General features: G+C 48.5%; 1 non-coding gene and 1 pseudogene across 1 annotated transcript; one reads left to right on the forward strand and one right to left on the reverse strand.

Annotated features, from left to right (window-relative positions):
- Positions 1–14,529: 14,529 nt before the first annotated feature.
- Positions 14,530–15,710, reverse strand: LOC145462735 (uncharacterized; annotated as a pseudogene).
- Positions 15,711–21,153: 5,443 nt separating this feature from the next.
- On the forward strand, positions 21,154–21,225 carry Trnah-gug (transfer RNA histidin (anticodon GUG)). Its single transcript has one exon. It is a non-coding gene; the product is annotated as a tRNA-His (tRNA).
- The last annotated feature ends 398 nt before the right edge of the window (positions 21,226–21,623 follow it).

The raw sequence follows: 21,623 nt of genomic DNA on the forward strand, positions 1-21,623 counted from the left end.
CGGGGATGCGTTGTATGTAACATCGGTGCGTCGGCAGAAAGACTTTCTTTTCGCAGATGTGGCATTCGCCCCATCCGCACACGTGATCGGGGACACGACGGGCACCTCCTCGCCTGTTCCTATCTTTTGGTTCGTAGACGTGGCAACAGTCTAGACACTTTTTGTAAGTGTCGCAGATGGATGGGATGTTGAGGCTCCGTCGTTGCAGGTGGTAGTTGTAGCATTGGGCTCCGAAGAATTTTCTGTGGCACAATCGGCAGATCGAGGTGGGTTCAGGAAACTTGCCTCGCGCTAGGGGTCGTTTGGCTTCGATGAAATCGGGGCAGTCCTTTCGTTTGCAGGCGGGACACCATTTACCGTCGCAGGGATGATTTTGAAAGTCGTCGTGATCGTATCCTCGATTGCATTCGTCGCAGAAGTAGGATTTGTCGAGGAACCCACTAAACGAGTTGCATCCGTCGTAGTGACTGTCTTCTTTGATGAGACGAATGATCTTGTCCGAGGGTTCGGGTCCCGCGTAGATGAGCATGTGGGGTGGATCGATGGAAAGGACCTTGAGTTGGTACCCAGGTAACGCGGCCTGGAATTGCTGCAGTTCTGGAATGCCGCAAGGTCCTTCGGGGACGTGGGCTATACGGTGGAGTTCTTTGGCCAATCGCTCTTGGACGGGTCGCCCCTGTTTGAGATTGTGGTAATCTTGGTCTCGCGAATTCCCGTTCGCGTCTACCAGAGCTTTCATGGTGACGATAGCGCGAGCGCAGCAGAGATTGTCTTTGTTTTGGATGGTCACGCGCGACCTTTTGACGATTCCCCGTACGGCCGCACAACTCGGTTTGTATCGTTTTCCGTGACCACGCCCACGACCTGGGGTGCGTATGAAAGTGGTTTCCATGGTGAACGTGTCGTCGGGGGTGAATTCTTCGTTGGAGTTGAGTTTGGCCGCGAGAGACTGGAGATAAGTGTCTAGTCTTTCACTCCCTTCTTCGAATTCGCGCACGGTGAAGGTGGTGGATTGAAAGGCGTGCGTGAAGGCACTGGACTGCATGGTAAAATGGACCGTGGAGTTGGGTGTCAGGGTAGGATCCTGAGCGATTTGTTGCTCGATGGATCGTTGAAGGGCATGAGTCAATTCTTGACCTAGATTGTCCCTGGGAGTCACGTCTCTGTGTTGTCTGAGCGTGGCTTCGAATCGTTGTTTGTTGAGGACGTTTCTCCAGTTACGTCGAGCGCCTGCGGGTCTTAATTCAAATTCTAGGAGTGGTCTCGTATTGCTACCACCTCCGGTTTGGATCATCACTCGGTCGAGAGCCGCATCAAAGATCCAGTCGTCGTCATCATTGTCGTCGAAGAAGGCTTCGTCGTGGGTCCGTCTGTTCTGTGAAGACATGAGTACAATTTGAATTAGACAATGAACACAACGTTTTTTATTGGTTGTTTTTTACTGCCAGGGTGCCAAGCAAAGTATCTGACAATAACGATTTTTTGTCATATATATTGATTAACGCGTGATTAAAACTAAATCCTAAATAGATTCTCCTTTTCTCGTCACGCTTGTTGACATAATGACCATATACAGCAGTGTGATAAGGGACTCTTTTATAAACCGTTTTACATTTACACACGTTTGGTCTACATTTACTCGTTCGTATTTCTATGTGACCGTACTGCCATTGTTTTTTCAGTATATCGTAATATATAATTTGTTCGTGAAATTTGTTCAATAGTTCATTGTTCCTGCGGTCGAATATGTGTTGCCAGGTTGCTAGGTGAAGTATGCGACACTTTAGTTCTTCTGGTAGCCTATCCCAGTGACTTTGTAATAGAGCAGGAACGTTACTTATAATTCATAATAGGTAGCGTGTTGTAATTCATAAAAGGTAGGATAGCAGTAAGTCTTTTCTATGGGGGCGCGTCTCTTGGCCCCTTTTATGGTGAAAGATAAATACGTTTCTTGCGGTTTGTCGTAAATGTCAATGTAACAACCTATTATTTTAGTATCTTTGTATCTGTCTTCTTTCTTCTTTTTTATACAACATCCCGCATCGCATGGAACCCTGACAATCTTAATGTGTCCTATGCCCCATTGCTCTTTCAGTTTGCCGTATTCTACTATTTCCTTTAGAAGACGTCGTAACTTTTTGTTTCTTCTACGCTCGAGTAGGATTTGATTCTTGGCTAAGCGCATTATGTAGTCCTGTAGTTCATGAGGTAGTCGATCCCAGTAACTGCTATTCTGTGGGAGGTGAGGATAACATTCTCTTAACGTCCGGTATTCTGAGATAGGCATGATTTAACCCGTACCCTAAATATATTGCTCGCTTAAAGTTGTGTTCGTCCGTGTGGAATCCATACACGACCATGTGCTTATTTTCCATTCCTGGAACTCTTCCTTTGGGACAATAATCTAGCAGACATGTCTCTAGAACTACTTTGATTGCACCTAGTCCCCATTCTGCTTGGACCTTAGCGAAGGCTCGTATCTCTTTACAAAGCTCTCTCCTCGTTTCACGTTCACGCATCTCGGCGAGAGACTGGGCCTCTCTGAGGTGAAGGATGTAGGCCTGCATCTCACGGGGTAGACAATCCCAGTAACTCTATGAAAAGAAGGTGATGAACAAGGCGTGACAAAGATGTCGTGCGAATTTGTAACCGCAAAACACAACGAAACAAAATCTCAAGTCCAAACGGAGGTAGAACTCTAGGGTGGAGGTGACGACGAGTCTCATTTCCATGGTCAGTTGTCTAGGGTGGCCACGAACGCACTTAGTATACACAACGTGTGACAGATCTGGCAGTACAACTTCTCTTTGATCACCCCCTTGTTCATCTGATCATCGAGTGCCTGGGTGTAGCAATCGTAATGCACGTAGTAACGACAGCACTTGGTACGAGCGCAGGTTTCGGTTCTGAGGATGACTTTGTCGCATAGGGTGCACGTTATTTTATCCATTAATTTCAGATACTCACTGCTTCTTCATGTTGATCCATCTGTTGGTTCATCTCCTCGTCGGTCAGCTCCTCTGCCATGATTTCAGCGCTCGATATAAGACAAAAACTCAGAGTGCCGTGAACGGTTTGAGCCGATCTTTTTATACTTACGGTAAAACTGGATCCCAGGTTGCACTCGACCTGGTTCCAGTCTCCTACCGTGAGTGGGCGTGGTAGGGGGATACCCCTATCCCCTGTGTCTACCCTGCACACGTGATGTCGGCTTTTTTCGTTTGATTGGTGCATGATTGACATAAAGCGAGTCGCACGCATTCGGCGTTTTTTCAGTTTGGTCATGTCGACTGAACCTGGGCGCAGCAGCCGCCGACCTCGAAGTCAGTCCCCCGAAGAACCACCGAGACGATTACGTCGTCGTCGTGTACGATCACACGACGATGAACCACCGAGACGTAGTCGTCGCCTTCGGGGTCAGATACTCGAAGAAACACCGATTCAACAAGTGTGTTTTATTTGTCAGAGAGATATTCACGTTGATTCTCTGGCAGCGTGCCAACGTACTCCTTGCTGCGGTGTGTTCATGCATCGACGTTGTTACCAGGATATGGAGAGATGGGTTCTGAACTGCGGCAACTGCCGACGCGTGATCGGCGATAATCAGCCTGAGGTCGTGTTGGAAACCGACGAGGAACTCGAGGAAGATGATAACGATGAGGCCCCGTTACCGTCAGGTGCGGATGATGGTTTAGTTAGATTGGATCGAGAGTTGGAGCGATATCGTAGTGAGGATAGACCTAACCAGTGCCATCACGAGGGGTCGTACCTGTGGGATGAATTGCCGTATGACTTGGACCCTGACGTTTGGCGACGTTATTATACCTTTCTCAGAAATTTCGTGACTCTGTATCGGGATCGAGACCTGTACATTCACTGTAGTGTGCGTCTCCCCGTAGAACCGACCCGAGAGGTCAGAGCTATTTTGTACCGTCTGTTCATTTACAACACCCCTTATTATACGTATAACTTGATCCGAATTCAAAGGTTCAGACTCTTCTTTAGACGCGTGGAAGGACAAAGGGATATTGTGATTCAACAGCTGTGTCTACTACCCTTTCCTGGAGGCCCATCGCTTTACCATGAGGACGGACTATGGACCTGACACTGTTTTTTTATTTTTTCGTTCGTAGTGGACGCTCAAGGCAGAATGATTCATGATGACCTTGGAAATCTCAGAGACATTGGAAGACCCTTCGAGACGCGCAATTCCTTGACGCGTTCGTGGAATCATTTGCCTTATCCCCTTCCTGTCACAGTGTGGTTCCAGTACTATCGCGAGATGGAGGACTTTGTGCGATCCACGGAGGGACGAAGTCCAATGTACATTCATGGCACCGTGTTCTTTCCCCTCAGTGTCATTTCGTACGATCATATACGCATGGAGGTGTATCGCATGTTTTATTTCAACACCCCTTTTAGAGTGTTCAATTTCACCTCCACGATTAAGTTTAGGTTGTTATTCATATCTTCCTCGACGTTCGGGGACCAAATAAGGATCGAACGTTTGTTTGTGACATCGAATGCCTCGGATACTCTGTACCACAATGGCATGGCATGTGAGACTTGAATAAAAAAACAAAGAGCCTCTTTTTTGAAACAACAAAGAGTGTAACTTTCTTTAATGATTACAACAACAACAATAAAAAAATTGTTTACAATTTCCAACGTTTTCTTGTCTTAGGCGGAGTCGTATTTCAGTCCCTTTCTCCAAGGTTCGAAATCTTCCCATCCTTCTTGTAACTTTTCTGCTTCTGTCTTCTTGGCCTTCTTGTACGTCTTGCCCTTGCCCTTGCCCTTGCCTTTGGGACTGTAACCGCCGTCGTCGTCTATGTATTTCTCGGCGACACCGATGGATCTTAAGAACTCTTTTTGCGATTCGGACATGGGTTTCTTTTTACCTGTCGTGTACGGTTTGGGTGGAACGGGAAGCTTCTTGCTTGTGAATGGTTTCGTAAATTCCTTTTTGAGACCTGACGTGGAAGGTGTAGCGGGTTCTTGCTTGATGACCACTGGGGCTGCGGGTGGTTGGTTGACTCCCTTGATGATCTGTTTCAATAGACGTTCGACAGGTGCGTCGGCCATGCCTTCGGGTTCTATCGTTCCTTGGTACGTGGGAGTGCCTCGTATACCCGTCCGTATACGTTTCACTAGTTTGACTTCTTCGTTTGCCATGGGTTTGGTCATCTTGACGGCCATGCTGGCGGGGATACGTTTGTCTTTCAAGATGAGATCTTCTTCGGCGGCCAAACGTCCCGCTTTGTTCAACAAGGCGCTCTGGGTGATCTTACCCTTGTAATAATCTTGCAAACGATTGAATTCTTGAACGGGTACCATCATGACTTCGTTCATGCCTTCTGCTGACTCAGGGTCGTGTCAGGAAACTCGGACAATTCTCTCAAGGCCGTCTCGTAACAGTCTTGCCAGTACCGTATAGATTCGTCTTTCTTTTCCAGCTCGAGTTTAAGACTTTGAACGGTTTGCTTGCCTTTACCACACTCCCTGCACAACTCGATGCACCCACCGGGCGGTGTGGTATCTCGTTTCGTTTGACAGGTTTGGCAGAAGTCACCGAACTTTAAAGCCATGTACTCTTGATACAGGTCGTGGTACCTCTTGTTCAAGTAATCGTACGAGTCCTTCCATCGGGCTTCGCGACGATTGGCATCTTGCAACAACTGCACGAGTTTAGGAATGGTATTGGACTCTTCTTCTCTCGGCGGGAAATTGGGTATGACGTCGATCCCCTCCAGCGGGTAACCGTCTTCACTGCGTCCTTTCACCGTACACAACATGCTTTGAAACAACCGTGTAATCCGCTCCAGAAACCTGCTCCGTTCTGACTCAGGAGATGTTCTCTTCGACGCTTGAGGGAGTTTCTACGTCTACCCACTTCGCGCAAAGCCTTTTTATGTCTTTTCAGTTTCCCATAAGTCGTTGCGTCGATGGGGATCCTCTTTTTCAGCAAATTGAGAACCATCTCGCTGATGGCGTTGATCTGATCTCTGTCGGCGTAATGCAACATCTGTTGACGTTTATTTCGATTGGCTTCTTTCAGGACGCTCGTCAAGAAACGACGTTGTCGTCGCAACAGCTTCATCGTTCACGTCTAACGTCCGGTTGACTCGTCACGCTCTTTTATTCACAAGTCTTCGAGAATGCCCAAAACCGTCTTGGCTACGGTGCTGACCAGTTTACCAAGACCCTTTCCCTTTTGGACCCTCCTTCTTCCTCCTCGACGTATTCCCACTCGCCGTCTCCTTCGCCTTCTCACAACCATGTCGTGTTCTGACACGCACGCACTTTTCCACTTGAATGACGTAGGCAGGTGATCACGTGTCCTTTTTATAGAGTCTCTCTACACCGCTCTGCTTCTTCTTTGAACATCTGAATACAACTTGAATGCTTTTTTTGCATAGCCAAGTTCTTTTTTTAAACTGTCGAAAAAACCTTTTCCCGTTTGGATCCTCCTTCTTCCTCGACGTACTCCCACTCGCTGTCTCCTTCGCCTTCTCCTCACCATGTCGGGTTCTGACACGCACACACTTTTCCACTTGAATGACTCACGAAGGTGATCACGTGTCCGTTTTACAGAGGCGCGTGAACGAATCGTGTTTCGTAGTCTCGAACGTATCGGTCGTACGTGGGAGGTGTGAAATCCGTCACCACGTCGTCCAACCTTTGCATCTTGATCAAAAATCCATCCAATTCCTCCACTCCACCCAGAGCGTAGTTCCTAAGTTCAGTCAATGTCTTTTCGTAAGTCGTGTAAGCGAATTGGGTCATGTCCATCTTGAGCGAATACTTCTTGAAATCGTTCTATCCTTTCAGTGCGGTGGCTAAAGCCGTCCATCCTACCACCGTGTACCCTTCTTTCCACACGGATCCCACGATGATGCTCGCTGCCACGACCAGTAAGGCCAGTCCGTTGAGAATGGCGTTACACAATTTGTAGTAACCGAACATCTGCCTTCGACACCACCAATACTTGTGATAGAAAGCATACAAACCGTCCAAACGTCTCAACAAGTCCAATTCCACCACAATGGTAAAAGGTTCATCCAATAAACAGACCGAAGTACTCATGACTCTTTTCCAACCAGTGCTAAACGTAGTCTGACTTTCTGTCGGGACGCTCGATCCTTTTAGCTTGTTGCTCGTATTCCCAAATCTCGTCCTTGAAGGCGGTTTCTACGGATTGGTTCAGGATGTCCCGGACTTGTCTGTAACTATCACACTCGTCCGCGATACGTTTCATGTCTTCGTGATCCATGCTGGTCGCATCCCAGTAAGAGCGAGAGCATCGACATAGATGCAGGAAGTAGGGGAACCACTTGACTTCGCTTCTCAGCATGTTGATGTTCTCAGTTTCGCACACTGGTCGAATTGCGAGTCACCGTAGGACGTTGTCCGTTCTTATAGGTAGTCGAGATCGTATTCGTGGTTGTGATGCCTGCGATTCGACGACCCGCGGCCGTTTGTTGTTGTTGGCGCAAAATCTCCTTTAATTGTTGCTGCATCTGGGCTTGGTCGAGAACACGGGTGCCTCGCCTTCTTCTTCCTCCTCGACCCGATCTCACCGACGAAGGCGGTGTGGAGTCACTACCACTTCCACCTCCGCCTCCGCCTCCACCTCCTCCGCCTCTGCCTCTTCTACCACCGCTACCACTAGCGCTACTTCTTCTGCGGCTCCCTGCATCACTGGGGGACGTCGGCGTGTTTTGACGTGGGACGCGTCTCGGTCGTTTCCCTCCTCGAACAGCTCGTGCCAAAGGTGTGGCGTCCGTCGGTGTGGGTGAACGTCTTACCATTCGACGCGACGAATTGGACGCACCCACTCCGGCCGTGACGTTGGCGCGTGAGGACCCCGAACCGGCGCTACCGACCCCCGCCGTGACATTGGTCTGGGTCGTACCCGCGACGGGAGTGCCTACTCCTACGGCCGAGGCCCCTGGCAGGGGCGGTGTCGACAGTGACGACCGCGGTGAAAGAGCGTTCAGGCTTAGACCCACACCCGCCGCAGGCGGAATCGGAGTACTCGTTCTAACCGGTGTCGTCCAAGGTAAATAATCGTCCAGAGCCGAGAAGTTGAACTCATCATCACCACCAGAACTCATTTCTCTCTCTTCCCCTCTCTCTTTCTATCTTCTTCTGAGCGAGTTCTTCTTGTTTATGAACCAAATCATCGAAACCCTCCCCATTATATGCTTTCACGATGGACCCTACTTGACGATAACTCTCACATTCCGTGACCTGTCTCATCGGCTCGTAATCCATCTCATTGGGATTCATGATGTAATGGAGCCTGTTTTTAGACAGGTGAATGAATAGCGGAAACCACTCGACTTCGCTCCTCAACATGACGGTGTCGCAAACTGATGGCATCGTACGAATCCTTCGTCTTTTAACACGTGGCTGAGGACGCGTTGATCGTCCTGACTGGCTGGATGAAGATCCAATAGCATGTAACCGTAAGGTCGATCGGTGACCTTTCGAAACGTGTCCAACACCTCCTGCCATTGCGTGGGAAAAGATTGCAGTAATAGATTTCGTATCCCCAACTGATCCCGAGGGTTCTTGAAGGCCGCGATGTAATGAGCGTTGCGGGAAATGGTCTTGGCGAATTTTCCGTTAGGGAATAGATCCTGGCACAGGTAAATCACCGTAATGTTCCGATGATGCGAATGTTTGGTGAAGAGATCCAACACGCGCTTCTCGTTACCACCCTCGTCCATCAGATCGTCCAAGACCAACACACCCCCTCCAGGAAACCATCGGGGTAACTGTTCGCTTTCGGGGATGCCTTCGTAAAACTTGACCCCACCCTTCTTGAGCTTTTGGAAACCATCTTGCCACGATCCGTAGCAGTAATGAATACTCTTCGGTGTTTGTTGGAACAAGTCGCCGTTCTCCAAGAGCAGTTTGGTAGTGAACACCGTCTTGCCGCAACCCGACGGACCCGCTATCAACAAACTCGACGGAGTGTGAAATTGAAACGCTTTGCGTCGTTCCATGATCTTGAAATGGTCCACGGTCTCGAGACGCTCCGTTTTTTATCCGAACAACGTGGCCAATGGGGTCTTGACGGTCGGGATGCGTCTCAGCAGACCCAATAGGGTGACTCTACGATTGAAACAGATGGGTTTTTTCTTGGATCGACTCTTGGCAGGCGCTCCCTGTGGTTTCGCGAATTTCCCCACCTGGAATTTCCTTGCGTACCACGCTTTTCCCCTCTTGATCTTGGTCATGGCTCTCTTGGCGGCGGGTCTCTTGGGACGCGCTGTCTTGGCAGGAGCCGATCTCCTTTTTCGAGCTTTCTTGACAAACTTACTCAAATCTCCAAACTTGTCTTCGTACCAATGCCTCTTTTTCATTCTTCTTTTCCTATCTTCTTTCTCAGAAAGCCTTGGCATGGTGGGCGCTCTCTTTCTTTTCCTACGAGTGGTCACAGTAGGTGGTAGCTCGCCGGTGTCAAGGATAGCCTTTGGAGTCGGTTGAAGAGCAATTTGTCTTCTTGCCGGTTGAAGTATTTTAAGATCGAGCCGTCTTTTTGGCGGTTGGTTTTTCTTGAAATGAGCCGCACTCGGTTGAGGCGTTTTTTTACCAGATTTTCCGTAGCGTTTTTCTAACCTGGCTATCACGTCGTCCAAGTGTCTATGCCCTCGAAACGGAAGATCCATGAAGTGTCTTGTTTTGTTAGTAACTCCATAATGAACAATTTTGGTTTCCACCGCACCTTTTTATGCACTTGCAAAGTGATGGTGTAAGAACTTATTGCCGTAGCGAAGAACGTGCCAATACGGGTAACACTTGTAATCTCTGCAAGCGTCCTTTTGAAGTCTGGCTCTCGTGCGCAGATGGAACAGGTCGTATCGAAGCCAATGATCTTTTTCCTGGTCCAGTATGAATCGGACTCGACGGTAACTGTCGCAATCTAAAATGCGTTCCAGGACCTGTCCACGAGGATCATCCGAGGACAAGTACAGATACCCTTCTCGACACAGTTCTAGGAATCGAGGGAACCATCTGACCTCACCACGCAACATCCTTTTCTCTCAAAAATGAACACTTTTTTATTCGAACAACTTACTTTGTCACAAATGACGCACTCCTCTAGAGGAACCGCACGTGTCCTGGTGACACGGGGTTTTACAAATCTTGCGCCAGTCCAACTCGTCCACGATCAAACGTTTCAACATCTGTCCTACTTTACGATCGTTCTCCACAAACTCGTTTTTCTTAAAACGATTCAAGAAATCGTTCATGTCACGACCTTCGGCTCCGTCGATCAGGAACATCAGGGCGTAGCCGCCGCAACTCTGACTGAAGAGGGACTGTAGACTCTTGCCGTTGTGAATCTGGTACTTGAAATGACGGTCCAACCATGCTTGGATCGGCCCGGCGGTTCCGTACGTGTCCAACGGCAGACCGTAACTGTCCAGGATCTCGCACTTGTCCCTGTCAGCCCACAAGGCGATCCAATGAAATCCCGGTTTGTCGTGAGGGTCCGTGTTCACGATGTAAGCGGTCGGTCCTTCTTGAGGTACTGTCCTTGGAAGCCGATCGCAAGGTACCGTGCCGTGAAAAACACAGCAGAGTGACGGATTTTTTTCTTCTCTCATTGGTACACGTCGTAGATGACGACTCGGTTCTCGTTGATCTCCAGCATGTTCTCGAATTCGCCGTACAACAAGATGGTCAGGTTTGAGCCTGGGTTGTCTCCAAAATCGATCACCAGACGCAGTTCACCTTCCTGCTTGGGGTTCAACACTGGACTGTCCAAACATCCATTGGCTGTGTTGTCAAATACAAACAGGTTGCATCTCTTGCCGTGACCCCAGTCCTCTTTTCGTACCATGTTTCCTTTTCCACGGCACAAGACTCCTGAGGCTTTGAGGAATCTTTGGTAACCTCTCAGATCTTTACTGTCATCATCGTGTTTGAGCTCCAAGGTCTCGTAGGGGTACTCTTCTCCTCTCACCAATTGTTTGATGGAAGCCAGATTGAATTTTCCAAAATCGAACGGATTGATGGTAATAGTTCCATTGAAGGCTGTTTGTTTCATCAACACCACCACCAACCGATTAGGCAGCGTATTGTGGAAAGGATTGCTGCACTCAAAATGACGATTGTCATTGGGATGAGAGTAGGTTCGAATTTCACCTCTCACCGTGGGGTAAGTGGCTACTCTTCCGCCTTTCATGCTGGTCATGAGTTCTCGGTACACCGAGGGAGTCACTCTCACTTGAGACAGGAACAATCTCACATTCACGTCGGCTTCAGTCAGTCTGATACTATCGGCACCGGCCCATCGTACAGTCCACAGAGCTGGGGCATTGAAGTACATGTCGATCTGGATCTGTACACCAGGTACCAGTAACTTAGTGAGATAAAACACTTCCAGGTAAGGTTTGAACCTCAAGGTCACTCTCTTTCCACCAAAAAACTGAATTCGACTTTGAACCATGTTCTTGAGATCTTGGGGTAAGGCATCATAGTCGGCGTGAGTCGGATCCAACTTATTGGCTGTCATCACATCGGCGTCTCCGCGACTGGGTACACTGAGACAATTGTACCAACCCTCTGGTTTCAGGATCGATTCACCGTCGTCTCGGTCGTGGTTCAACAGCGCTTCGATGTAGGCTTTGTAGTGGTAAGTATCGGTCTGTGGGCTGATGAGAGTACCATTCAATCTCATATTGATCTGTTTGAAGAGGGTGTGGGCCAGATTGTTGGCGAGTCCGATGAGATTCGCTTGTGCTATATTGCCTCCGGAAGGTGTCTTGACGGCCAACTCCACCTCGAAGAAACTCTCGTTCAAGTCGATAAAGTCTTCTTGAGGATCGATTTGGAAGGTCACTGGGTTGATCCCCGTATTGAACGGATTGATTCTCACCTCACGTCGAGACGACATGCTGAGATCCGTGGGAGGAGTGGTGAACATGTCCAGGCGAGGGTTACGAACCCCCGCCGACCTAGCATGAGCCACTAGGTCTGTCATCGTCGTCTACGTCGTCTTTTTTTTCGTCGTTGCACGCTTCTCAGTGCTGACTTTACCCAACGGTAGTCTGGGAGTTTTGAGCGTGTCTGGAAGATCGAACCGCCTTTATACGTGCGTATCCCTCCAGGGATACGTCTCACGCGTCTCGAGTAGATGGGAATCATGATCCAAAAAGGTCTTTTCTTTTTCTTTTACTACCCAAAAAGCGTTGGAACTCTTCCGTCGCTTTACGTTTCCCGGAGCGTATGGCTCCTCGCTTTAACCCGGAGAGTGCTCCTTTCCAACTGGGCTTTCCTCCTTTGCCGCCCGAATTTAAACCTTTCAGACCCTCGATGGCCGTCTCCTTCAGAACGTCCTTGAGAATGCCGGGACCTCGTTTCTTGATGCCTTTCCAAACCTGGCCGAATATGCCAGACCCCGATTGGTATCCGTCGGGATGAAACCGTATCAAAGTTCCACCGATCATTCTTTCTTAAAGTGTAACGTCGCGATCGTATTGCCAGCTCCAAAGTTCGTCAGTTCACCAGTTTCCTCGGCCACTTGCACTTCCATAATGTCCAGCACCTCTTTGCGCACGGGAATATATTGAATGTGAGCGGGTTCGAAGTACTGAATACCGGCGCCTCTTCGAATCAAGTTGACCTCTCTCAGTAAATCCGTGACTTGATTTCCCACCACACTTCCACCTCCCACGTTGGAGTACACGAGCAAGGAACGCGAACTGCTTCCAATCACACTCTCAAACGCTTTGTTCAGGTTCAGAAAACGCCAATTGCAATGGATGCTGAGTCTCAAAAAATCAGAAGTTCTGAGTGGGTTTTTCACGACAAGGAAAAAAACAGCATTTCCATCAGAATCATACAAGTCTCCATTGCTTCGAATGTCTGGAATGACATCCTCTGAAAATTCGACTCGCAAGTTTGGACCCAGCACGTAACTGTTTCCACTCTTCTTGATCCATCCCATTCTCAAAGCCAGATCGACGTTGAATCGTAATGCAGGTCTATCCGTTCTGGAACGTAAGATGTCTTTGTTATCCGTGACCAGGTCTTCCCCTTCCCACTTGAACGCGACGTAGGTTCCTTTCCCATCATTCGTGACATATTTTGAGTTCAATCTCGGTCCAGAGTATCCGAATATGCGTTCCCTTTCGAAGTAGCTGATAATGGATTTCATGAATTCGACTCCGTTGACGTTGCTGAAAACCTCTTTGACGTCATTCGTGTCGAATGACGCTTCTCCGAACGAATGCCCATTGGATGTTCCAGGTTCAACGCGTCTCCATGCGGTATAGGCCAAGGTGACTTTACCTTCAAAGTCGGTGAAGGAAGGAAGCGTCACATGCGCATCTGGCATGGCGATGCTAAACAACCCCACTTTCCATCCATGTCCCTCCAGGCGTATGGGATTGGGTAGCCTGATCTTGAAACCGTTGGCCTTGTTGTCCGGGAACTCGCTCTTACTGCTGTGACTGGTTAAAGTGATGTAAAAATCACTCATCCTTTTTGAAATGCAACGTGATCGTGGTCACACCCGACGCAAAGTTCACCAGTTGTCCGTCGTTTTCAGACACTTGCGTCTCGACAATGTCAAAAAAGGTCGTGCGCACCGGTAGATATAGGATGTGTCTCGGTTGAAGGTCGACCACGTCCGGATCGTAACGAACCTGCTTCAACAGATCCGTGACTTGATTTCCCGTCACCATACTCTGTCCCACATTCGAATACACGAACAAGGAACGACGTCCGTGACCGAACGCTTCCTCGTAACTACGATCCAGGTCCGTGAAAACCCAATCGATGAAACAACTCAAATGTAATGTGTCCGGGTCGATCTTGTAAAATAGTTCGTCCCCGTCATTCTGTCCTATGATCAAGTCTGTGGCTGTGGGTACGACTTCCGTGGGAAATTCTTTCCTCAAGTGGGGTCCCAAGACGTAACCCGGTTGACCGTTTTGCAATTTTCCCATCTTGACCCATTTCATCTTCTTGGCCAATTCGATGCCGATGGACATTTGGGGGTAGACGCGTTTACCATTGATCAGGAGGCTGAGGCACGTTCTCGAGTTGTCGAGGACGCATTCTCCATTCTCGGCCCGATGCATAACCGTGTACAGCAATTCGGTGGGATCGTCGGCTTTGCTCTTTTTCTTGTACATGGACACGTCGACACCCGTTCGATCTCTCAACCTATGCATGTATCGATCTCGTATCATGTTCAGTAACTCGGTACCGGTCCTAGGCGTGAATTCCAAATCGCCCTCTCTCGTCACTCCAGAGACCTGCGTGTATAGGTTTCGATCTGCGTTCACCATATCGATCCACCAGATTTCAAACAGAAGAGAATCTTTCAAACCCATCTTACGCGCCGCGGACGGAAACGAGAGGTCGCTGATACCCACTTTCCAGCCCGACTCTCTCAACTGTAACGGGTTCGGCAGACGATTCTTGAAACTGTTGGCCTTGTTGTCCGGGAACTCGCTCGTGCTGGCATTGCTCATCAGTTGCACGTAAAAGTCATCGGCATACTCATTCATCCTTAAAGTGTAATGTCACCGACGTCACGCCCGATGTAAAGTCCACCAATCTTCCGTCGTTCTCGGCCAATTGCACCTCCACTATATCCAAAACATTGCTGCGCACAGGTTTATATTGAATCTGATTCGGTTCGTACGTCGTCTTGATCGGGTCGTGGGGGACTTCTCTCAAGAGATCCGTCACTCGATTCCCCGTGATGGTGCTACGACCTACATTCGAATACAGGTACATGGGACTGCGAGGCGGAGGGAGGTCCGGATGGACAATGACTCCACGATAGGTCTTGGCGTATTCCTCGTCCAGGTAACTGAAGCGCCAGTTGCAATAGGGACTGAGTTGTAACGTACCGCTGCTGTTCAAATTCCAAAAGTTATGAGATCGATTGTCGCTATGGTCGGTCCAGTCTTTCTCAAAATCAGACAGGACGGTGTCGTTGGGAAAGATCTTGATCATATTCATGTTCAAGTGAACGGAGTAATACGATTCCTCGTTAATCAAACCCAACTTCTTGACCAGTTTAGAACCAAAATACACTCTGGGACGTTGTCTGTCTCCGGACTCGTCGAGGAACGTGTCGGTGTTATCGATAATCAAATCGTTCCCCTCCCATCTGAACACGGGGTAGTACTTTTTCCCGTCCGGCGCTCGTAGACTTTCATCCGCGCGATCCATGTAATGATACATGCGTTCGTGAAAACGATTGATGAGGTATTGCATGAGAGATCTGCCACTCGTCACTTTGTGTCGGTCACGGTTCAGTTCCTTCCCGGTGACGTCGAATGGTACGCGGTATCGTCCCGGACGCCACCGTCACACCATCGGATTGCAAGATGAACGTCTCGATGGTCCACTCAATACCGAACACGTAATCGTCATCGTCAAAGTCGTGCACCTGAGGGACTGGTACTTGATGCGGTCGTGACGGAGGAATCGGGTAAGAAACGCTCGCCAATCCCACTTTCCATTCCTTGTCGGATTCAAATAGGAGCGGATACGGCAAACGATTCTTGAAACTGTTGGCCTTGTTGTCCGTGAACTCGCTCGTACTGGCATTGCTCATCAACTGCACGTAAAAGTCTTTCATTTTTGTCTTGGCTTTTTGGTCACGTACAAACCTTTTTTATCCACCCAACTGTCGTACTTGACTGGCCAACCTTTCCAGCGCACCAAGACTTTATCCCCTTTCCGTTTGACGATCTTGTCGATGCGGAACAGATCGTTGTCTTTCACGGACACCTTTTGCAAATCTTGCGCGTAAAACGTGCGTTCGACCGACGTGCCGTCCCATTCTTCCACCTTGTACGTGGTGACCTTACCAGGACGCACCCTGCGTATCACAAACACCTCTTCGGTCCAACCGGGTAAATACCCTTTCTTGAACTGTCGGAACTTCTTGTTCAATCTCACGCGATCCCCGACTTTCAGTGGAGGTCGTCTCGATTTTTTTCCCATTCTTCCTTTTTTACCGTAAAGAGTCTCCCACACGTCCTCGCTATTGCCTAAAGTCACCTGATCGGGAGCCATCTTGATACTGCGATGATACGATCGATTGTACCCTTGGACCAGATCTTGTAACACGGGCACAAACTTCATCGTATTCTTCACAGTGAAGTACCTGTACAAACGTTCTTTCAGGGTCCGATTGAACCGTTCCACCACACTGGATTTCGTATCCCCACGAGTCGAAAAATGATGAATGCCTTTCTGCTTCATCAAATCCTGAAACGTCTTGTTGTAGAATTCCTTCCCATCGTCCGTCTGAAGATTGATGGGTTTTCTACCTCCTTTCAAGATCTTTGCCATGGCCTCCGTCACTGCTTTACCCGTCTTGCTCTTCAAGGGCTGGACCCAGGCGTGCTTGGAAAACACGTCCACCACAGTCAAGAGATAACGATACCCTCGATCGTACCTGGCGATATTGATCACCTCGATCAGGTCGGCCGTCCACTGCTCGTCGATTCCGAACACCACCACCGGGACCGTGGGAAACCGACGACGTCTGGGTTTGTGCAACGAGTACCCCAAATCCCGTTGCAAGACCTCGCGAGCACGTCGTACCGAGATCTTATTGGCCTTGGCGAATCGCGTCAGACCACCCAGACTACCGGGTCTGGAGGGATCCCGATACCGTCCCAGTGACGTCCCGGTCGAAAGCGGCTTTTGCTTCTTTTTTTGACCTTTCTTCATAGTCCCCAAAGTTTGTAAACGCACTGTCTCCACAACTCGAAACGTTGCTCTCGTACCTCGAGATACTTCTTAAATGAATCGGGTTGCTGTTTCAACCACAAGATATAAACGACAAAACGCATCACGTTGGGCTCGACGTCGGTGTAGTCAAACACCTCCAAGGGCGAATCACTGAAATTGTCAGGGATGGGTTCACCTTCACCGTATCGCGCATAGACTCTAGTGCACTTAGAACACAAGGAAGTCCAACTCCATCGATCGGCCATGGTCTCGCACACTCTCGAGATCAACCAACTCAATGCATGAGACATAATGATTTGAACCCAATTTTTTATTCAAACTTTCTTATGTGTACAAAAACGTCGTGCCTGATTGGTTCTTACGAAAAAACAACTCTGATTGGCTATCGAAAAAGAAGGCAAAAGACTAGTCTGAATCTGTAAAGTATTCAACATGTCCCGTGTTCTTACATTCTCGACCATACTCATTATCACAGTCTTCCTCATAGGTATCCATGGCATAATATCTACAATTTTTCCAAAAACAATCCCCTTTACCGGGTCTCCACTTCAGGGCTTCCTCCTCGTCCCCATTCACATAGAATGCTTGTCGCATACTCTCTCTACACTCACCACATAGGTCATCCTCATCAGCTTCAAGGGCACGAAAGAAAAACCGATCCTTCCACAGATCACGCTGACGCATGACATCATTGATCAACTCTTCCAACTTCAGACACGTTTCCTTGTGATCGCACCTGTTGAAAGTAAGTATCTCCTCCACCCTGGGACTCTTGTCTGACTCCAACACCCGTCGTGATAGGTCACGAGCGAACCGCAAGGGTTCAAACAGATCACGGATGGCATCACTCATCGAGTACGAGAGGTTATCGGTGGCAATCAAACAGGAACGTTCTGCGTCCAGGGTGGGATCCCGACAATGAATAAATCTGAAATGGTTGGTACAACTTCTATACATCACACGACACCACTCACCACAGAAAAGGTACACCTTTTCGTTCCTCTTCATTAACTCCAAAATCGTACCACGCCAGTCAGGACGACGTCTCATCAAGAGCTCAAAAGACCACAGACAATCGGGTATAGTCCCTAACGGTTCGAAGAGATTATCAAAAATGTACATGTCCACTTTTGCATCCGGAATGGCATCGAGATCTCTTAAAGTGTGTACCTTCTGATCCACAGTCTGCTCCACTAGTTCCCGAATCTGGTTAGAGTTGCTGTAGTAAGTCATCTTGAAACCCACTCTCCGACGGACTCGTTAAACTTCTTTCCTTCTCGATCTGCTAGCTTAGTGACCTCCAAGCCAGACAAATGAGGATAGCAACTACGGTCGCCCCAGTCTATCAAGTGCCTCTGGAGCCTATAGTACAAAGGGGAGACAAGACGTAACTCCAAGTCTAATATCTTTACATGCAATGGTCTTTCGCCTTCTTCGAGTCTAGCCAAAACACCAGAAGCTCGATTCAACTCTTGTCTCAGATCTTCAAGGATCTCCTGCACGGCTCTCTCATCCAAAATCCTATGGGTCATCACCGCGCCAAGAGCAAGTCGAGAATGATTCACTGCGTCAAACGGGCTCTTTTTATACCCGCGGCGCACCCCCACTTTCACTCAGTACACGTACTTTCACGGATCACGCGCTATTTTCAGATCCACCAATCGCAATGAAGACCGTCACATGATCCCATCACACCAGACGTCTACGATTGGTCGTAAAAAACGTACATAAAGTCGAACCACGCATTCCATCACGAGTCACTTTTCAGCAGTCGTCATGGATTCACACGTCGAACCCGAGAAGAAAAAGAGAAAATCGTCCAAAAAGAAGGAGGCACGTAAGAAACTGAAACTGCTCCTACCCAATAGAGTGGAAGGAGAAGGAGGTAAACGACTACAATCCACCCTAGATGGATGGTTATTCAAAAAACCTCGTGCCAGACTACGTTTCAATGAACGCGTCCTCTTCAAAGAGATCACACCGGACTCTGTCAGTTGGACCACCGTACCTCTCAAAGGCTTCTCGCAGCCATGGAGCGTCTTTTCAATCAAACGCCAAGAAGTCAAAAGCGAAATGAAAAGTAACCATTACAGGCGAAGGCAAAGACTGACACCCAAATCCTGCGAAAAACCACACACATCCTAGAAACCATGCTACGGGAAAACACCTTGTTGGGATACTAACTCAATCTCTATCTTCCTCATAGACTCAAAGCTACCTGCCATTCCAGGCGGATGCCTGACAGTGATAAGAGAATCACCTCCAAACGCCATTCAAGTCCTGGAACCGATAGGACTCGACAAATTCAAGAAAGACAACGTCATAGAATTACCACCTGAAGTGGACGACAAAGGAGAATTCACCGAAGTACAAGTGTTGCAGGAATTCGACCCCGATCAGTTCCTGAACCAACTGAAAACACAAGATCACACCTGCCCTCGTTGTATGGTACCCATGGAATTTGGAAGTGTGCAAACCCCACACGGTAGTACCTGGGAGTATTACCGATGCCCCTCTTCCAGATTCTACACCAAGTGTTATGCGACCTGTGGCACTAACGAGGTGAGCGCCTACCTGAAACGCGTCGCCGCACAGACCCACCCCTGCTACAGGAACATCGACCCAGCTCGTTTCCGATGTCTATGCAGCAAGTCCCTGTTCTTAGCCACCTCCCACTCCCAGTCCAACCCAGACAGGCTCTATCTCAAGTGTCCCAAGCGTACCTGCAAGTTCTTTCAATGGATCAACGAATACCCACGAGGAGTCGCCGAAGCCATACTGATCAATGGACAGAACCCAAACTAAGAAACACACAGACACAGTTTTTGTAAAAACACACTCTGATTTTTTATTTTACACATGGTAACCTATCTTCTGCATCGATCATCGATCGCATTGTGTTCTGATCACATTGGTTGAAAGTACTATAATAAAAGTTGATGACATTGACATAACGTCTACAAGTGTTCCTTTGTCTCTGAGTCCATGTGGACTGAAAAGGCTCGAAATTGTAACACAACATCATCCGATGAAACGTGATCCTGTCCACGGGCGGCTTCACTCTCACGTCCCACACAAGGTTCCTACGTATAGCCAGGATCGCGTTGAACAATGTTCTGCCAAAACACTTCTCTACGCTACGGTACTTGCGCTGGGTTCGGGTCCAGTTCTCGCGCTGCTCGTCCATGAAGAAGAGGATCTGGTGCAGCATCACCTCTAACTGACTCGAATCCTTAAACCGTATCAGCCAACGGCGGCCCGCCAACAAATCCCGGATGGGGAAATTCATGGCCTCGTAAAATCGGGTCCAGGCCTCATCCATTCGGTCAATCGCTTCTTCATAGGTGACCTCAGGCTTTCTCGGTCTGAAATTGTTCTGGATATGTCTCTCCCTCAAGGCCATGGTAGCGCTCAATACAAGTTAAAAACTCAGAGTGATGAGCGGACGACGCTGATTCGCTTTATGCAGATCCGTCCAGCCAATCACAGATCAAGACGAAGTCACGTGTTCCCATAGACCCAGGGGATAGGGGGTATCCCCTACCACGCCCACCTCACGGTAGGAGACTGGACCCCGTTGTACCGTGTGTATAAAACAAGCGAGTCGGACCGTTCACTTTCACTCTAAGTTATTCAACTTGTATGAGCGCCTATTACAGAAGACTGTGGGTGTTGCTGTGGCTTCTCAAAGTACCAAGTGAGTATGGAAGTATTAGAGCGATGTAATTCCGAGTTGACCGCCTTGAGAAAGCGAGTGCGAGAGCGGATGAAGGACGAAGAAGAGACCCCTTTGTACAGGGAATTTTTAGATATCGTCGGGGCGGCCCTGGACGAACTAGATCTTTTGTTCCTGGAAGAGATGCTGGGGGTCTCCGACGAGGACGATATTAACGATTTAGTCATCCATGTAGACTGGGCCCACAACACTTACCATAGACTATTTCAATTTTAGACATGGAATCCACCCATTGTTACGTATGCCAGCAAACAAGACCATGCTGCCGCCAACCGATACTAGAATTGAGTAGAAAAGGGACCCATGACAAATTCGTACGCGCAATCACGGGACCGCTGAGAAAAGACTGGGGACTAGGGTGCGTCTATGCAACCTGTTGCGGGGTCATCTATGGCATGTACCACAATCTGGTAACCGACAGTTACGAACCCGTCTTCCTGGGAAACTGTCACGACCAGGCGCTGAACAGAATCAATCATGTCAAATCTTTTCTTGATTATTATCCTGAAGAAGAAAAAGAGGGCGACGGTCAATAGGATCGAGCACACGTCCCACCCTGTAATAACAAGTGGAATGTCCAATAAAAAGCTGGTTTTTGTTCCATTTTTCAGACTCCATGTCATTTTTCCTAAACCATGACATCCCCCAAACCAAGTCCTAAAGAGGTAAGCGCTTCGATGGTCTAATGGTTAAGACGTTGAGTTGTGGCCTCAAAGACCCAGGTTCGATTCCTGGTCGGGGCATTCATTTTTTTCTTTTTTATTTTCCATAGAGACCCCTGGCCTGTAAAATCTATTTGGACGAACCCCACCCCGACGAAGATGTCATGCTCCTCTTTCTCACCCAACATTTTCCCCACCCATGGTACATGAGAAGAGACCTCTCCAATGTCTGGCCCTTCGGACGCGTTTTCGAATCCTCCTCAGGCTTTCACGGAGAATTTCTCACCCCACAAACCATGATGCTATCCCTCGTGCATCTAGGAACCAATGACGTGCAAGCACTCAAGATGATGCAAAAAATCACACAACAAACCATGTACATTCTCTCGTTAAAGGATCTTTATTAGGTTTTTTTGTTACAGGCATTAAAATGTTTTTTCACTCTGGGGGTGGTGGTACAATCTCTTTGATAAATGCTT

Source organism: Orbicella franksi, chromosome 1 (assembly GCF_964199315.1).
Source record: "Orbicella franksi chromosome 1, jaOrbFran1.1, whole genome shotgun sequence".
Taxonomy (NCBI): domain Eukaryota; kingdom Metazoa; phylum Cnidaria; class Anthozoa; order Scleractinia; family Merulinidae; genus Orbicella; species Orbicella franksi.